Consider the following 13,578-nt stretch of genomic DNA (forward strand, 5'->3'; position numbering starts at 1 on the left):
TGCAACCTTATTTATTTTATTTTTGGTAATAAATAGTATAAAACAAAACTTAACAAGTACATTATCCATATTATAACAACAGGAAAAACATAGAAATGCCACAACATATATCATTTTAGATGTGGTGAGTTTTATGATGTATTGAATCAATTATGTAATATATACTATTACTTTTTTTTCCAGAGAAAGACAAAAAATTGAATATTTTACTAGGAGAAAATGTGGTGGGCAAAGAACTAAACCATTCTCAAGACAAAAGTGATGATCATGTACTTATTTTGAACATATAATAAAAGGTATTTTTATTTTTTATAAATATGAGATCATGACATCTTTATTTCATCTAATATATGTTTGAATCTTATTTTTTGTCATAATTTTCTAGATTTTTTAAAAATATTTAAAATACTGAACACACATACAATAAAATGAAAGGGAAATTAGTTTTAGTAATATACATGTATTCTACCACTACGTGATACATATCATTCAAATATTTTATATAACTAAGAGTTTTTACTCATGTTTATGGGTTAATAAGAGTTTCTATTATCGAGAGATGTTTGTTCATGCGAATTAAATATCTAATATTAAAAAGCTAAAAAATGCTAAGAAAAAAATAAAGTTAAGGAAAATAATGAAATTAAAGAAAAAATTGCTTAAAAAGAAATTAAGAACAAATTAAAGAGAAATTTGTTTGTGTTAGTCTTGGATTTGGCTGATGCTCATGAAAGTTGCTCCTTTGATGGCCGAGTCTCGGCTAGTAGGTCAGACAATTTTAAGTATTATCCATATGATTATCGAAAACTAGTATTTATTTTTGTTTTTTTTTATGACCATAGATTACCTTAAAAAGCTATAAAATCGCAATATCTGAGAAAAAGAGGAATGCAATTATTTGGAAAAATAAATATTCATGACTGAATATTCATTTTTAAGAAATCTTTGACTCGCTGTCAAAAAAACGAAATCTTTGACTCTGTAAAAAACTTTTTATTTATTTGGTTGACAACTCAAGAATTTGTATGTTTGTTTTTAATACAGATTTAAGGTAAAATTGTATGGATAAACTTAATTTAATACTAATCGTTACTGGTTAAAAAAATAATTAATAATCGTTTTTAATTTGTTTTAATTGTTTCTCTTAATAAATCTTTGTTGAGTGGTCATCCGTTCAAAGATGTTCCGTTACACGTTAGACAATGTTTCTGAAATTACTGATAGGTCTTTTAGTTTTAAGGTAATTACGAGATTTGCTACTAAAATTTAAGGACGAACTATCTCTCTGTCTCTTGGACTTGCTGGCCACGGCTTATTTCAATTTCACTTATCGATTTTATTTTACTATCCGATTCCCGTCTATTCTAACATGCAAAAGAAAAAAAAACAAAGAGAGTAATTAATTCACACATACATATATAGCAGATTTTAGAGTTGATTGGTAGAGCATATGCATATATAAACATAATGTCTTTAACTTTTAACATACAATCATATTTTATTAGAGCATTTTCGACTCCACTTTATTTCATAATTCTATTATTTAGTAATATTTTGCTCTAATTCTACTCTATATACTAGATTAGGACCCGCGGTACACCGTGAAAAAATTATTTATAACTAAAACATTTAAATTATAAATTGTATTTGTTGGTTAAATATGTTATAATTATATAATAATTGTTAATTTTATGGTTTAAAATTTAAACCATATAATACTACAATATAATTTTTTTTTGTCAACCAAACATTAATTTAGAAGGTAACTCCAAGATATAATACTACAATACTACAATATAACCATATAATACTACAATATAATTTATTTTTTACATAATATTTATTAATCAATTTAATTAGATATGTCTATTCTCGGATACCGATAGTGTTAACAAAGTAATGAAATGATGTTTTACCCGTTTAACACCAAATTAATGATATTTTAAACTTATATAAATATCGACAAAACTCGTCTCACTATATAACTCTGTCCTGAGATATTTTAACTCTCACTATGTAATCTTAATTTTTAATATTTATTGTTTTGTATTATAAATATTAGATTGAGTTGATATGTTATTTATTAAGGTTGTAACCATTTACATTTTATAAGATTGTCGCTTCTTATAAAGTTTAAATATTTATAATACTTGGAATTCTTAAATTAGTTGAGTATTTCTCATATTTGAAGTTTCACAAAAGTTTAAATATATTATTAATATTTTAAAGGTCTTCGAACTTTTTAAAAAAATTTGAAATACTTATAATATTTAAAATTTAAATATTTATAATATTTGATACTTCATAAACGTTTAAATATTATTAATACTTTTAACATTTATAAAATTTAACTTTCCAAAAAATATAAATATTTATAATTTTTATAATTTTTATAATTTTTATAAAATATAAATATATATAATATTTAAGTTTTTAAAAGTTTTAAATATTTATAATATTTAACTTTTTAAAAATCTTTAAAGTAAAGAACCGAAATAAACTAAATAAAAGTTTTTTTAAGTTTGAATGCCTGATAAATCAAGCTTTCTACTCAATTGTATTATGAATCATTTTGGTCCCTTTGATAGTATGACTCTGAACTATTGCCCAATTTTTTAGCCGATGTGAGATATTGTAACTGTATTTTTTTATTTATCTATTGAGTAATATATGTCTGTTTTTAATTTTTTTTATTACATCATATGCAGTAAAAAATCACATTTTTTATTAACTAAATGCATTATAGAACAATTCAAGATAATTTAAATATAAATTCAAATAAAAATGAAAGGGAATCATATATTTATGTTTGAATGAGGTAGAAAGATTTCCTTATTTTTTAAAATCTTACCTATAATTAATTTTGAAATTTTTGGTAACTAATATTAAAGTCAATGCATTAAATGTAAGAACTTTCCAAAAAGTATTTTTGAGCAAAAACTGCTGCAAAAATACTAGTATAAATGGGGAAGTGTCTTTAGTCAAGTGGTTACCCCGGAGTTCGACTCCACTAAGTCGCGTTACCCACGTAGTAGGGCTTGGCTAATTGGGCCTTGTCGATTCAATGATGACAAAAAAAAAAATACTAGTATAGATTACTCTAAAATAGAGTAAAGGATTGGATACTCTATGGCTCTGATTGGTAACATGAGTTACCATTGAGTTAAGACTTTATTCATAGATAACTCAAAAATGTTACCAATCATGAATAATTTTTTTTTTTAAAAGTTGAAGTTGAATTACAATGTGTTATAGTTGATGTACAACTTTGAGTTATGCCCTTTGTAAAATTATTAATTCAACAGATTATTCAACATCATGAAAAATTTCATGCATTAGAGTTGAGTGAGAAGTTTTTTTTTTATTTTTCTTTATATTTTTAGTTACTTCCCATGATTTGTTTATTTTTAAAATTTTTTTTTTGTTTTCATTTTTAATAATGCTACACTCGTAGCATTAACCAATCTGGTCAACGATTTTCATTTTTTTAAAATGTTATGTTTGACTATTTCAAACAAAACTGAAATATAAAATATATATATATATATATATATATATATATATATATATATATATTTGTTAAAACATATATGGGTGCCTAAAAATATTACGAAATATACATGTTAACTATTTTTATTTTAAAAGTAACATTTTATTTATTAATAAATTTATAAATGTCATTATTAAGAAAAATTTATATTTAATTTAGTTTTATAATATATACTGCAATTGATACATCACAAATGTTATCAGTCAGTTGTTTTTTTAAAATGCTAACTCATATTTTTACAGCAAATTTACTACATCAAACTGTCATTTTTACCACATAATTTTTACTGCAACTTACATCAAATTATAACTCAATTTTGATAACTCATGTTACCCAGTCAGAGAATATATTTAGAGTAAATATATATTTAACTCTATTTTTACGCTAACTCTATTTTACTGTAAAAAATAAAATGATACATCGGAGAAAAACTAAACTCTATTTTAGACTTACTATATTTTAGTAAAAAGTACATTAGAGATGGTCTAAGAAAACATATAGAACTTCTAAATGCTCTACAGCTCAATGCTTTTAGATGGATGATAACAGGATTTTCACCTAGAGTATCAATTCCCTATGCAGTTGTAGTACAAAAAGTTATCAATCCAAATGGTTGTTATACTAGCAGATAGGATGCAATCAGAAACAAGCAAGTCAAGCCAAATAATAATGGGGGTTTTATCTATCAACCTAAGGTGAACAAAAATAAGAAAATAAAAAGAACAAAAATCAAGAACAACTCGAAGTACCACACGATGCAGGTGATCGAGTACCTGAAAAGGTTGATATAAAAACAGTAAACAATCAAGATGCGAAAGCTCCTAAGGATGGGGTAATCGACTCCTAAATGTTCCTGACCAGTATGGATGTCCTACATGCCTCAAGCAAATATTCCCTAAACAATGAATCTCTAAAATCTTGTTAAAACACTCTCGTGATAGAAACAATTAACCTTGATCACTCCCCTACCCAACTCTCGTTGGAGAAACATGACCAAGCATGCAATACAAACTGATTCATTATTATCAATAAACTCTTTACACATCTAATCTCTTTGGCTAAGTGAGTAAATCTCTAGCATTGATTGATTCAAGCATTTCATCTACATCTCTCAATGGTAAAACACCCTAGATCTAATCTCAACCTCTCGGTCTATTGATAACATTAAGAACACCAATCTAGAAAGGAATTTATAAAACATAAACAACCAAACTAAGACATCCTAGCCGATCAAGAACACATAATTGTCTATCTCATCCCTAGAAACTTCGATTCACTACTCATATCTCATGGCAAAAAACATAAACCCAGAAATAAATAAAAATTGCATAATCATAAAGATGAAAAGGAGATCAATGTTTTATTAAAAAGAAGCAATAGCAAAATGTAAACAGAATTCAAGTTGAAAGAATAACAAAAACTGGAAAAGAAATACTAAGAAAAGTGTAGAAACGGCTCTCGCCTCCTGTCTCTCGAAAATAAGGTTAAGAGGGGGTATTTATAAGGAAACAGGTTGACCTAGCCACTTCAGCAGGTATACGACCATGCTTCACGAGGTGTAACTCGAGCTCCACTTCGGGTGCATGATCGGATAGGTGATCGGGTGGTTCCATTCTTCGATCTGGATGTATATACGCTCACTAAAACAGGAATAACTCTTGCACCGCACATCCGATTGGCTTCAAATTACCATCTTTGGAAAGAGAACTCGATTTCTTATAACTTTGATGAAGAACTCAGAAGCTGAATCCCACCGTAAAATCTTCATTCGAGTCGATATTTGAAGGTCTTGTCATGAACTCGACCAGGTGCTATGTGGCAATTATCAGGTGGTATAGTCGGGTGCCTCCTTTTTCCTTCTTGATGCTTCTGTATAAATCTATAAATGTAACCAGTTCCGTCCTTGTGATAGCTGCAACTTGTTAACCCTTCTTTTTTGCTCTTTTTAAGCTCCAAAATATATGTTTCCATCCAAAATGCACAAATGCAAGAATGCAGCACCCTAAATGGCCTAAATGCAAATTCTTACAGTTAATGACCTAAAAATGCTAAGGTTAGGATATATATAATGCAAAAATATGGACAAAAAGATGCTTAAAACATGTAAATTAGAGAGTTATCAATGGAGCTTTTCATAAGCATAAGGCTTTTAAAGTTGTAAATACAATTTTACCATTACTAATCTAATTACTATTGTGTAATAACATCTAATTTTGTTAGTTTATACTTTATACACAACTTTTAAAAAATTTTATACATAAAATATAGTTTATAAATAAAGATTAAATTTAAGAGATTAAAGAAGATACACATAACTTTTTTGTTGCAACATTATTTATTTTATTTTTGGTAATAAATATAAAACAAAACGTTTTTTTCGTCAAAAGGTCATTTTATTAAATTAGCCAATGTTTGGATGATACAGAGAACTGAGCCATGAAGGCATCGACACAGAATCCGAATAAAACACAATATTTCTACAACCAAATTTTGCTAAAACATGAGCTGAGTCATTACAATCTCGACGAACAAAACAAAACTCAGTATGTGTCAACCTTGATGCCCAAAGAGATATATCCATACATATGTTTTGGATAGCAGCATTTGTTGCGAGTCCATTGATATTGTTTATCAGAATTAAGCAATCTCCTTCAAAGATGATGTTCGTGAAACCCCGTATCCAAGCTTGTTGGATTGCACCAAGTAGAGCTTTTGATTCTGCTTCAAGTGATGATTTCGCTGCTCCTAGCTTACTTGCTCCCCATGTTAAGCATTTACTGATATATCATGGTTTTTAGGTGTTTTTAGCCATAATATAAGTCTTATTTATAGAGTCTTTTTGGTATTTTAGAGTCTTTTTTAGTCTTTATAGGATTTTGCATGGATGGGAGCATAATGGAGCTAAATAGGAGGATTTGGAGCACATTCAAGCATTGAGGCTAAGCTGTGAAGTTGGGAGACAAGTTTAGAGACTTGCATCGGTCGATGCAAGTGATGGTGTCGATCGATCCATCATCCAGCAGAAGAATCAGAAGTTTTCTCACAAGTTTTGAAGATTTACAAAGTTTCCCCGCAGTTTTCCATATTTGCATCATTAGTCCCTGGACGTGTTTAGGAATATAAATAGGATTTTTGGGTCATTGTTTAGACCTAAGCTTTATTTTTCCCTGCAACTTTTGAGAGAAAACACTTTGAGAGATTTTAGAGAGCTTTTGGAGAGAAGAATCAAGACTCCTTCATAGAAGATTCAGAACTTCTTTTCTTCTTCTTTTAATCTCTTAATGCTATCTATTTTATTCATGATTTGTGTTCTTACAATTATGTCTGAGTAGATCTGCTTGTTAGATTTAGAGTTTCTCATTAGGGATTTCATGGATTGTTAGATTGATTAATTGTTTGGATTCATTATCTTTCTTGTTCTTTACAATAGGTTGTTATTAATGCTAGATATTTGATTAGTCATCTGGATTTAGATCTTTAGATTATTGATTGATATGAGAATATAACTTATTTTCCTTACAAAAACCTTTGGTGAGCAAAATTACTTTTTGCAAAGAGATTTGAATTAGTGATTTTGTGAACTTATCTAAACTTGATTTTATTGCTGTTTTTAACTTGAATTTTGAAAAGAGATTTGGATTTTCGGGTTTTAAAACTTAGATAATATTTGCAGTGAGAAATGATTTATTTTACAATTGTGTTTAGAGTTTAAGAACGGTGCTAAACTGTTGAATCATGCTTGATTAATTAATTGATCTGATTTTCCATGATTTCCTGAGAATTTTCCTAGACCTAGCATTTTTAATTTACGAATTTACAACACTTTTTAATTCTGTTTCTGCATTGTTTTTAAATTAATATTTTGATTTAGCATAATTAAAAGATTATTAAATCTATTGTGTGAATCTAGAGTCCTTATGGATTCGATCCCTAAGTACTACAATTGATCTCTTGAGTAGCTCTAGGGTAAATTTGAGCATATCATTTACCCGTGTGATCTCGAAAAATCCACCCTCCTATTACCAATTGATCTTCCGTACTATAGCTAGCATTGAAATTACGCTTAATGATTGGATGTATAGAAGGTGTCCAACGATTGATATCTTGATTCTCACCAGGATAACTTGTTTGTACTCTCTGTTGATTTATTGCCGCCAGCCAATCCTGAACTTCTGCTTTGGTCTGAGTCCATAGTGCTCTTACGGGTATAGTGATGCTTTCAAAGATGTGTTTGTTTCTTGATTTCCAAATCTTCCACATGAGCCAAAAAGGTATCAGAGTGTAGTTGTGATAGTGTCATCTGATTGTAAGTCTAGGAAGGTAGAGAAAATCGTGTCAATATTCTGCTGAAAAGGTTGTGGTAATACTTCAGTAGGTAGATTTGACAAGTGCCACGAATCTTGTGCATAAGAACAGTCAAAAAGGATATGATTGATAGTTTCATCATGTAATCCACACTGTGAACAGACTGGATCTAAAGTCATTCCTCTTGTGTCTAACATGGTTTTTGTTCCTATCGCTTGAGAGAGAACTCTCCATAGGAAATGTTTTACTTTTTGAAACAAAACTTAACAAGTACATTATCCATATTATAACAACAGGAAAAACATAGAAATACTACAACATACATCATTTTAGATGTGGTGAGTTTTATGATGTATTGAATCAATTATGTAATATATACTATTACTTTTTTTCAAGAGAAATACAAAAAATTGAATATTTAACGAGGAGAAAATGTGGTGGGCAAAGAACCAAACCATTCTCAAGACAAAAGTGATGATCATGTGCTTAATTTGAACATATAATAAGAGGTATTTTTAATTTTTATAAATATTAGATCATGACATCTTTATTTTCATTCAATATATGTTTTTTTTAATTTTCTAGATTTTTTTTAAATTATTTAAAATACTGAACACACATACAATAAAATGAAAGGGAAATTAGTTTTTTGGGGGGGGGGGGGGGTATTGGACACTGGATTATGAGAGAATTTAATTGAATAGAATTTAAGTCATAATTTACAGACTTTTAGCGATGGTAAAAGATTCTCAAATCTTTCTTTATTAGTCCACCAAGTATATTTTATAATAGAGCTAGTTGAGGATCCGCCCGATGTGCGGGTTTAAAATTTTATAAATTATATTAAGATTTGTTTTACGTTATTTATAAATTTTATTTTTGTTATAATACACTGATTTATATCCATTTACAAATCTTTTATGTATGTTACCATTAAAAATATATTTTTTTGCACCTAAATATACTCTATGTTACAAATATATTCACCCACCTAGAAAATGTGTATGAAAACATTAAGCCAACTATTTTACTTTCACTTCTGCATAGTTTTTTAATTACTAAAATTGTTGGCTCAAAAAACGTTTCGAATAAAAAATATATTACATAATATACCAATCAATGATATATCATCACAGTAGTGTATGACCACCATGGAGAAAACCTCGGCTCTGGCCTCATCTCTTATGGAGAGAACCTTGCGTCCAACCTCCTCCACCATGGAGAGAACTTTGGCTCCGCCTTCCTTACTTGGGGAGATAACCTTGTGTCAAACCTCCTCCACCTTCCTCCCTTGGGGAGATAACCTTGTGTCCAACCTTCTACACCATAGAGAGAACCTCGGCTATGCCCTCCTCTTGTGTGGAGAGAACATGTTCACATCTTTTTGCTATCTCAAAATGGCTTGCTCCAACAACAAATTAAAGTAAAAACCTTTTTTCTAACTTCACAAAAAAAATTTGACAGTAGCTAATGTTAAATCTCCCAATGTATTCGTGGAAGTGTCTTTGATACACCATGATGTAGAAGCTGTCTCTGTAATGCCTCAACTGCCACCTTGCACGCTTAGTGAGCCCATGTCCATTCTCAGTCCATGGACTCACCTTCCTAAGTGGTCCCTACATCTATTCCCGGCTCGTGGATCCACCCATATTCGATGGCCGGTTTGTTACGTCTGGAAGGCTTTAAAAACTTGTTTACCGATCCTACAAATCAGCAAATGATCTTTTCCCATGTTTTGTCCTCACTCGCACAGTTCCGACAATCACTCCCAGGAAGGTCACCCATCATGAAATTTTCTCAGGACCCTTGACCAAAAAAATAAGTGCATTTTGGTGACATATGTAGCCAAAATCAATTATTTTAAACATTCTCCAAACCAGTGTGTCACAGTCTTTGAGCTCCTATGGTATCAACAATGATTTATGTTTTTTCCAATCTATCAATCTATGTTTGTTGTAAGCTTGTGTTTGATTAGCCTATTTTATCCATCCATTAAGTTGATGAGCTTCTACTTATTATCTCATTTTTGGATTGAATGAATAATGGTAACAATTATGTTTGCAAAACAAAGAAGGGTTTATGACCAAGCAATCAAGATTAAGAAATTAGAAGAAAAAATATGACATAATTAATGAAACAATAGAAATTTAAAAGCACGGTAATATATAAATTCCAAATAATTCAAAGATGAAAATATAAATTAAATAAAATAATCTAAAAATACTACAATAAATTTTAAAATACAGTTTTAAGAAAAGTAGACGCATGTATTAATTTTTTATGGGTCAACCTATTAATCTTACCTATTCCCAACTAAAAAAAAGGAAGAATGAGAAAATTTTGGTTTTAAAAAAAGAAAAATTTATCTTCCCACTAAAAAAAATCCCAATTAAACAAAGTTGAAAGCAGTGTTTTTAAATAATTTCAAATTAAAAATAATTAAATAATATTATAATTTCGAATTTTATGAAATATATATATATATACACGTATATAATCTTCTTATAATTATTAAAATAACTTTGTATTTTTTTATAAATTCTGTAATTGTTGATAATTATCTTTTGACATTAATATTTCTTAAAACAAAATATATATTTTAAAAAAAAATCAAATTCCTCCTATTAAATATTAACTTTACACATGTCAAAATATGAGATTGATAACTTGACACATGTCAAAATCTTGTTAATGACTAACTTTCAAAACCCAACTTTATATAATTAGATGTTATTAGAATTTTAACTGAATTAAAAAGATATGGTCCTCGTGACCTTTATCTCTCTCCTTATGGCCATCGTCGTTCTTCTTCGTTCTCTCCGCCGCAGTGAACTCTTGACTGATTCAATTTTTTTTTCCACTAAAACTACAAACATTGAAGACGGGGAATCAAATCAAATTTCCAAATTCAAACTCAGTAGTTATGCCCTTAATCAAACATGACACTAATTTTCATAAATCAAAACTGATGAGACTATAATAATATAATGTGCCAACACGTAGGGGTGTCAATCGGGCTGGCCCGGCCCAGCCCGGCCCAAAACCCGTAAAGCTCGTATATGAGCCCGGCTTTGAAATATTTTCGAGTCTATATTTCAAAGCCTGAGTCCGGCCCTAACAGGGGTACATGGCTTTTCGGGCTTTTTTGGGTTTATCTTACCGATCAAAAGTTCAAACTTATAAGTCTTAGAAAAACAGTGTTTGAAGGTGCACTATAAAACAAATCAATCAAAAATTTAATAAATCATCTATATTCACTACAACTAACTTAATTTAATAGAAAAATTTAAAACTAAATAAAATTTTGATACTTTAACCAAATAAACTAATATATAATTCATATAAAATATCATAGATAAAAAATTTAAAAATATCAATATGAAAAATAGGATTAGAGTTTAAAACTTTATTTACAATAAATTATTAATCAAATATTGCAATCAAACAAAAAGGTATAAGTATATTTGTTAAAGGACTTTTCGGACTGGTCCAAGCTCGGTCGGGCTAAACCCGAAAAACCCTATAGCCCAAACGGGTTGAGCCTGAAAGACCCGATTTTTTCTGGACATATATATTTAAGCGCAAGTCTGGTGTTTTTAGGGCCGGGCTGGGCCAGCCCGTGGGATTTGGTCCTAATTGACATGCCTAGTTACCAACACGATACTGGAAACAAATAATCAAATATACAAATCAGAATTCGAAAATTATGTACCCAATTCCTTTATTAGAAGAGAATTTGAGATTGATTGATTTTTCGTTTGAAGTCACTCTTGCATGAGGGAGAGCTTCTGGTTCGATTCTAGGAGAATCTTAATGGAGAGCTTCTGGCTCGATGAATCTATGACCCATGGAAATTTTTTTTTGAAGGAGATGAGAATTTGATAGAAGAAGGAAAATGCAAGACGTTTTGATAGCCGGGGGGGACTTGAGCGGTAGTTGCCATCCGGGACTAATGAGTAAAGATGAGTTCGTCACAAGTAATTATTGATGTGTATATGTTTTTTTTTATCTATCCAAATCTGACCATGAAAGTTCGGAATCTGTCCTTCACATTTTGCACTAACAAGTCTCTTGCATTCTCACTAAATAATGATGTTGTACAAAATTAGATAACATCCCATAACACTTGAATTTAATAGAGTTAAAAAAGTAACAACTTGAATAACATTAGAATCTAAAATATTTTAAAAGAATGATTAAACCTACACAGTCTAATAACACAAGATTTTAAAAAACTTTATAAAACGTTTTATCGAATAACACTGGAATTCATAATTCTTTCACATTCACGTGTCCAATACCCCCTAGTAATATGCATGTATTCTACCATTATGTGATACATATCATTCAAATATTTTATATAACTAAGAATTTTTACTCATGTTTATGGGTTAATAAGAGTTTCTATTATCGAGATATGTTTTTGTTCATACGGATTAAATATCTAATATTAAAAAGCTAAAAAGATGCTAAGAGAAAAATAAGGTTAAAGAAAATAATGAAAAAGAATGTCGAGAAAATAATTGAGAGAAATAAAAGAAAAAACTGCTGCATAATTTATTTATGTTTGGTTGTGTTAGTCTTGGTTGATGCTGATGAAGGTTGCTCCTTTGATGGTCGAGTCTCGGCTAACAGGTCAAATAATAATTGATTGCAATCCTCCGTATACTTGTGTCCGGAACGTAATCACCGTAACTTTTTATTTTATTTTTCAATTTCATTGATTATTAAGGGTTTGTTCAACAGTCAACTATAAATTTAATGTGTTTTTTCAAAAATTTGTATTTTCATTATTATTATTCAGATGATTAACCAAAATTGGAAATTTTATTTAATGTCTCACACTCCTAGGTATTTTTATACCTACCAACATGAAAATACCATTTTCTACCTGTACAATTTTGGAAGTGCCAATTTATATCTGTACAAACACACGTGCTAATTTATAACTATATTCATATAAAATTAAAATTTCATACCCAATTAGTATAAATTATGTCGATTTCAGAGTCAAAATTAACAAAGATTAGTCAATGCAGACTCAGATGACATGTAATTTACTGAGGTGGTTAAAACGACGTCGTTTTAATGCTGAGTTCCAAATTTTCTCAAAAAATATGTACACTCGAGTATCAAACCCAGGTCTCCGTGGTCAAACGTGCCACAACCAACTGATCCAGTCACAATATTCGGCAATATGTAAATCTATTATAGTTATAAATATGTATCCACGCACAAAGCATTTTCTACAGCAATTAACAATTTTCCAAAAAAAAAACCAGGTAGTTTACGCAACAATTTAAAAGATGCAATTTATCAAAATCGAATAGAACAATGGAGCTTTACCTCTGAAATTCTTAATGGAAGATGTAAAGTATAAAGATCATAAAGATTCTGAGATCGTTAAACATGTATGATGATGGGCGGAGTTTTGTTGGTCACCATGCAATGACGGAGTCAGAGATCTGAGACTTGGAGATGATTAGAGCGGAGAAGAAGGAGAAGACGAAGAGGTTGAGAGGGGGAGGAGACGTAAATACATATTATAAACATAAAAGTTTTATATAATTTCAAATATGGTCACTAGATCAGTTGGTTAAGGCATGTTTGTTTGAGACAGTAAATCCGGGTTTGAGTCTTGAGTATTATGTTTTTTTTAAAAAAAAATTTAAATTCAAAAATTAAAACGACGTGTTATCTGAGTCAGCATTGACTAATATTTG

Source organism: Camelina sativa, chromosome 12 (assembly GCF_030686135.1).
Source record: "Camelina sativa cultivar CO46 ecotype springtype chromosome 12, ASM3068613v1".
Lineage (NCBI taxonomy): Eukaryota > Viridiplantae > Streptophyta > Magnoliopsida > Brassicales > Brassicaceae > Camelina > Camelina sativa.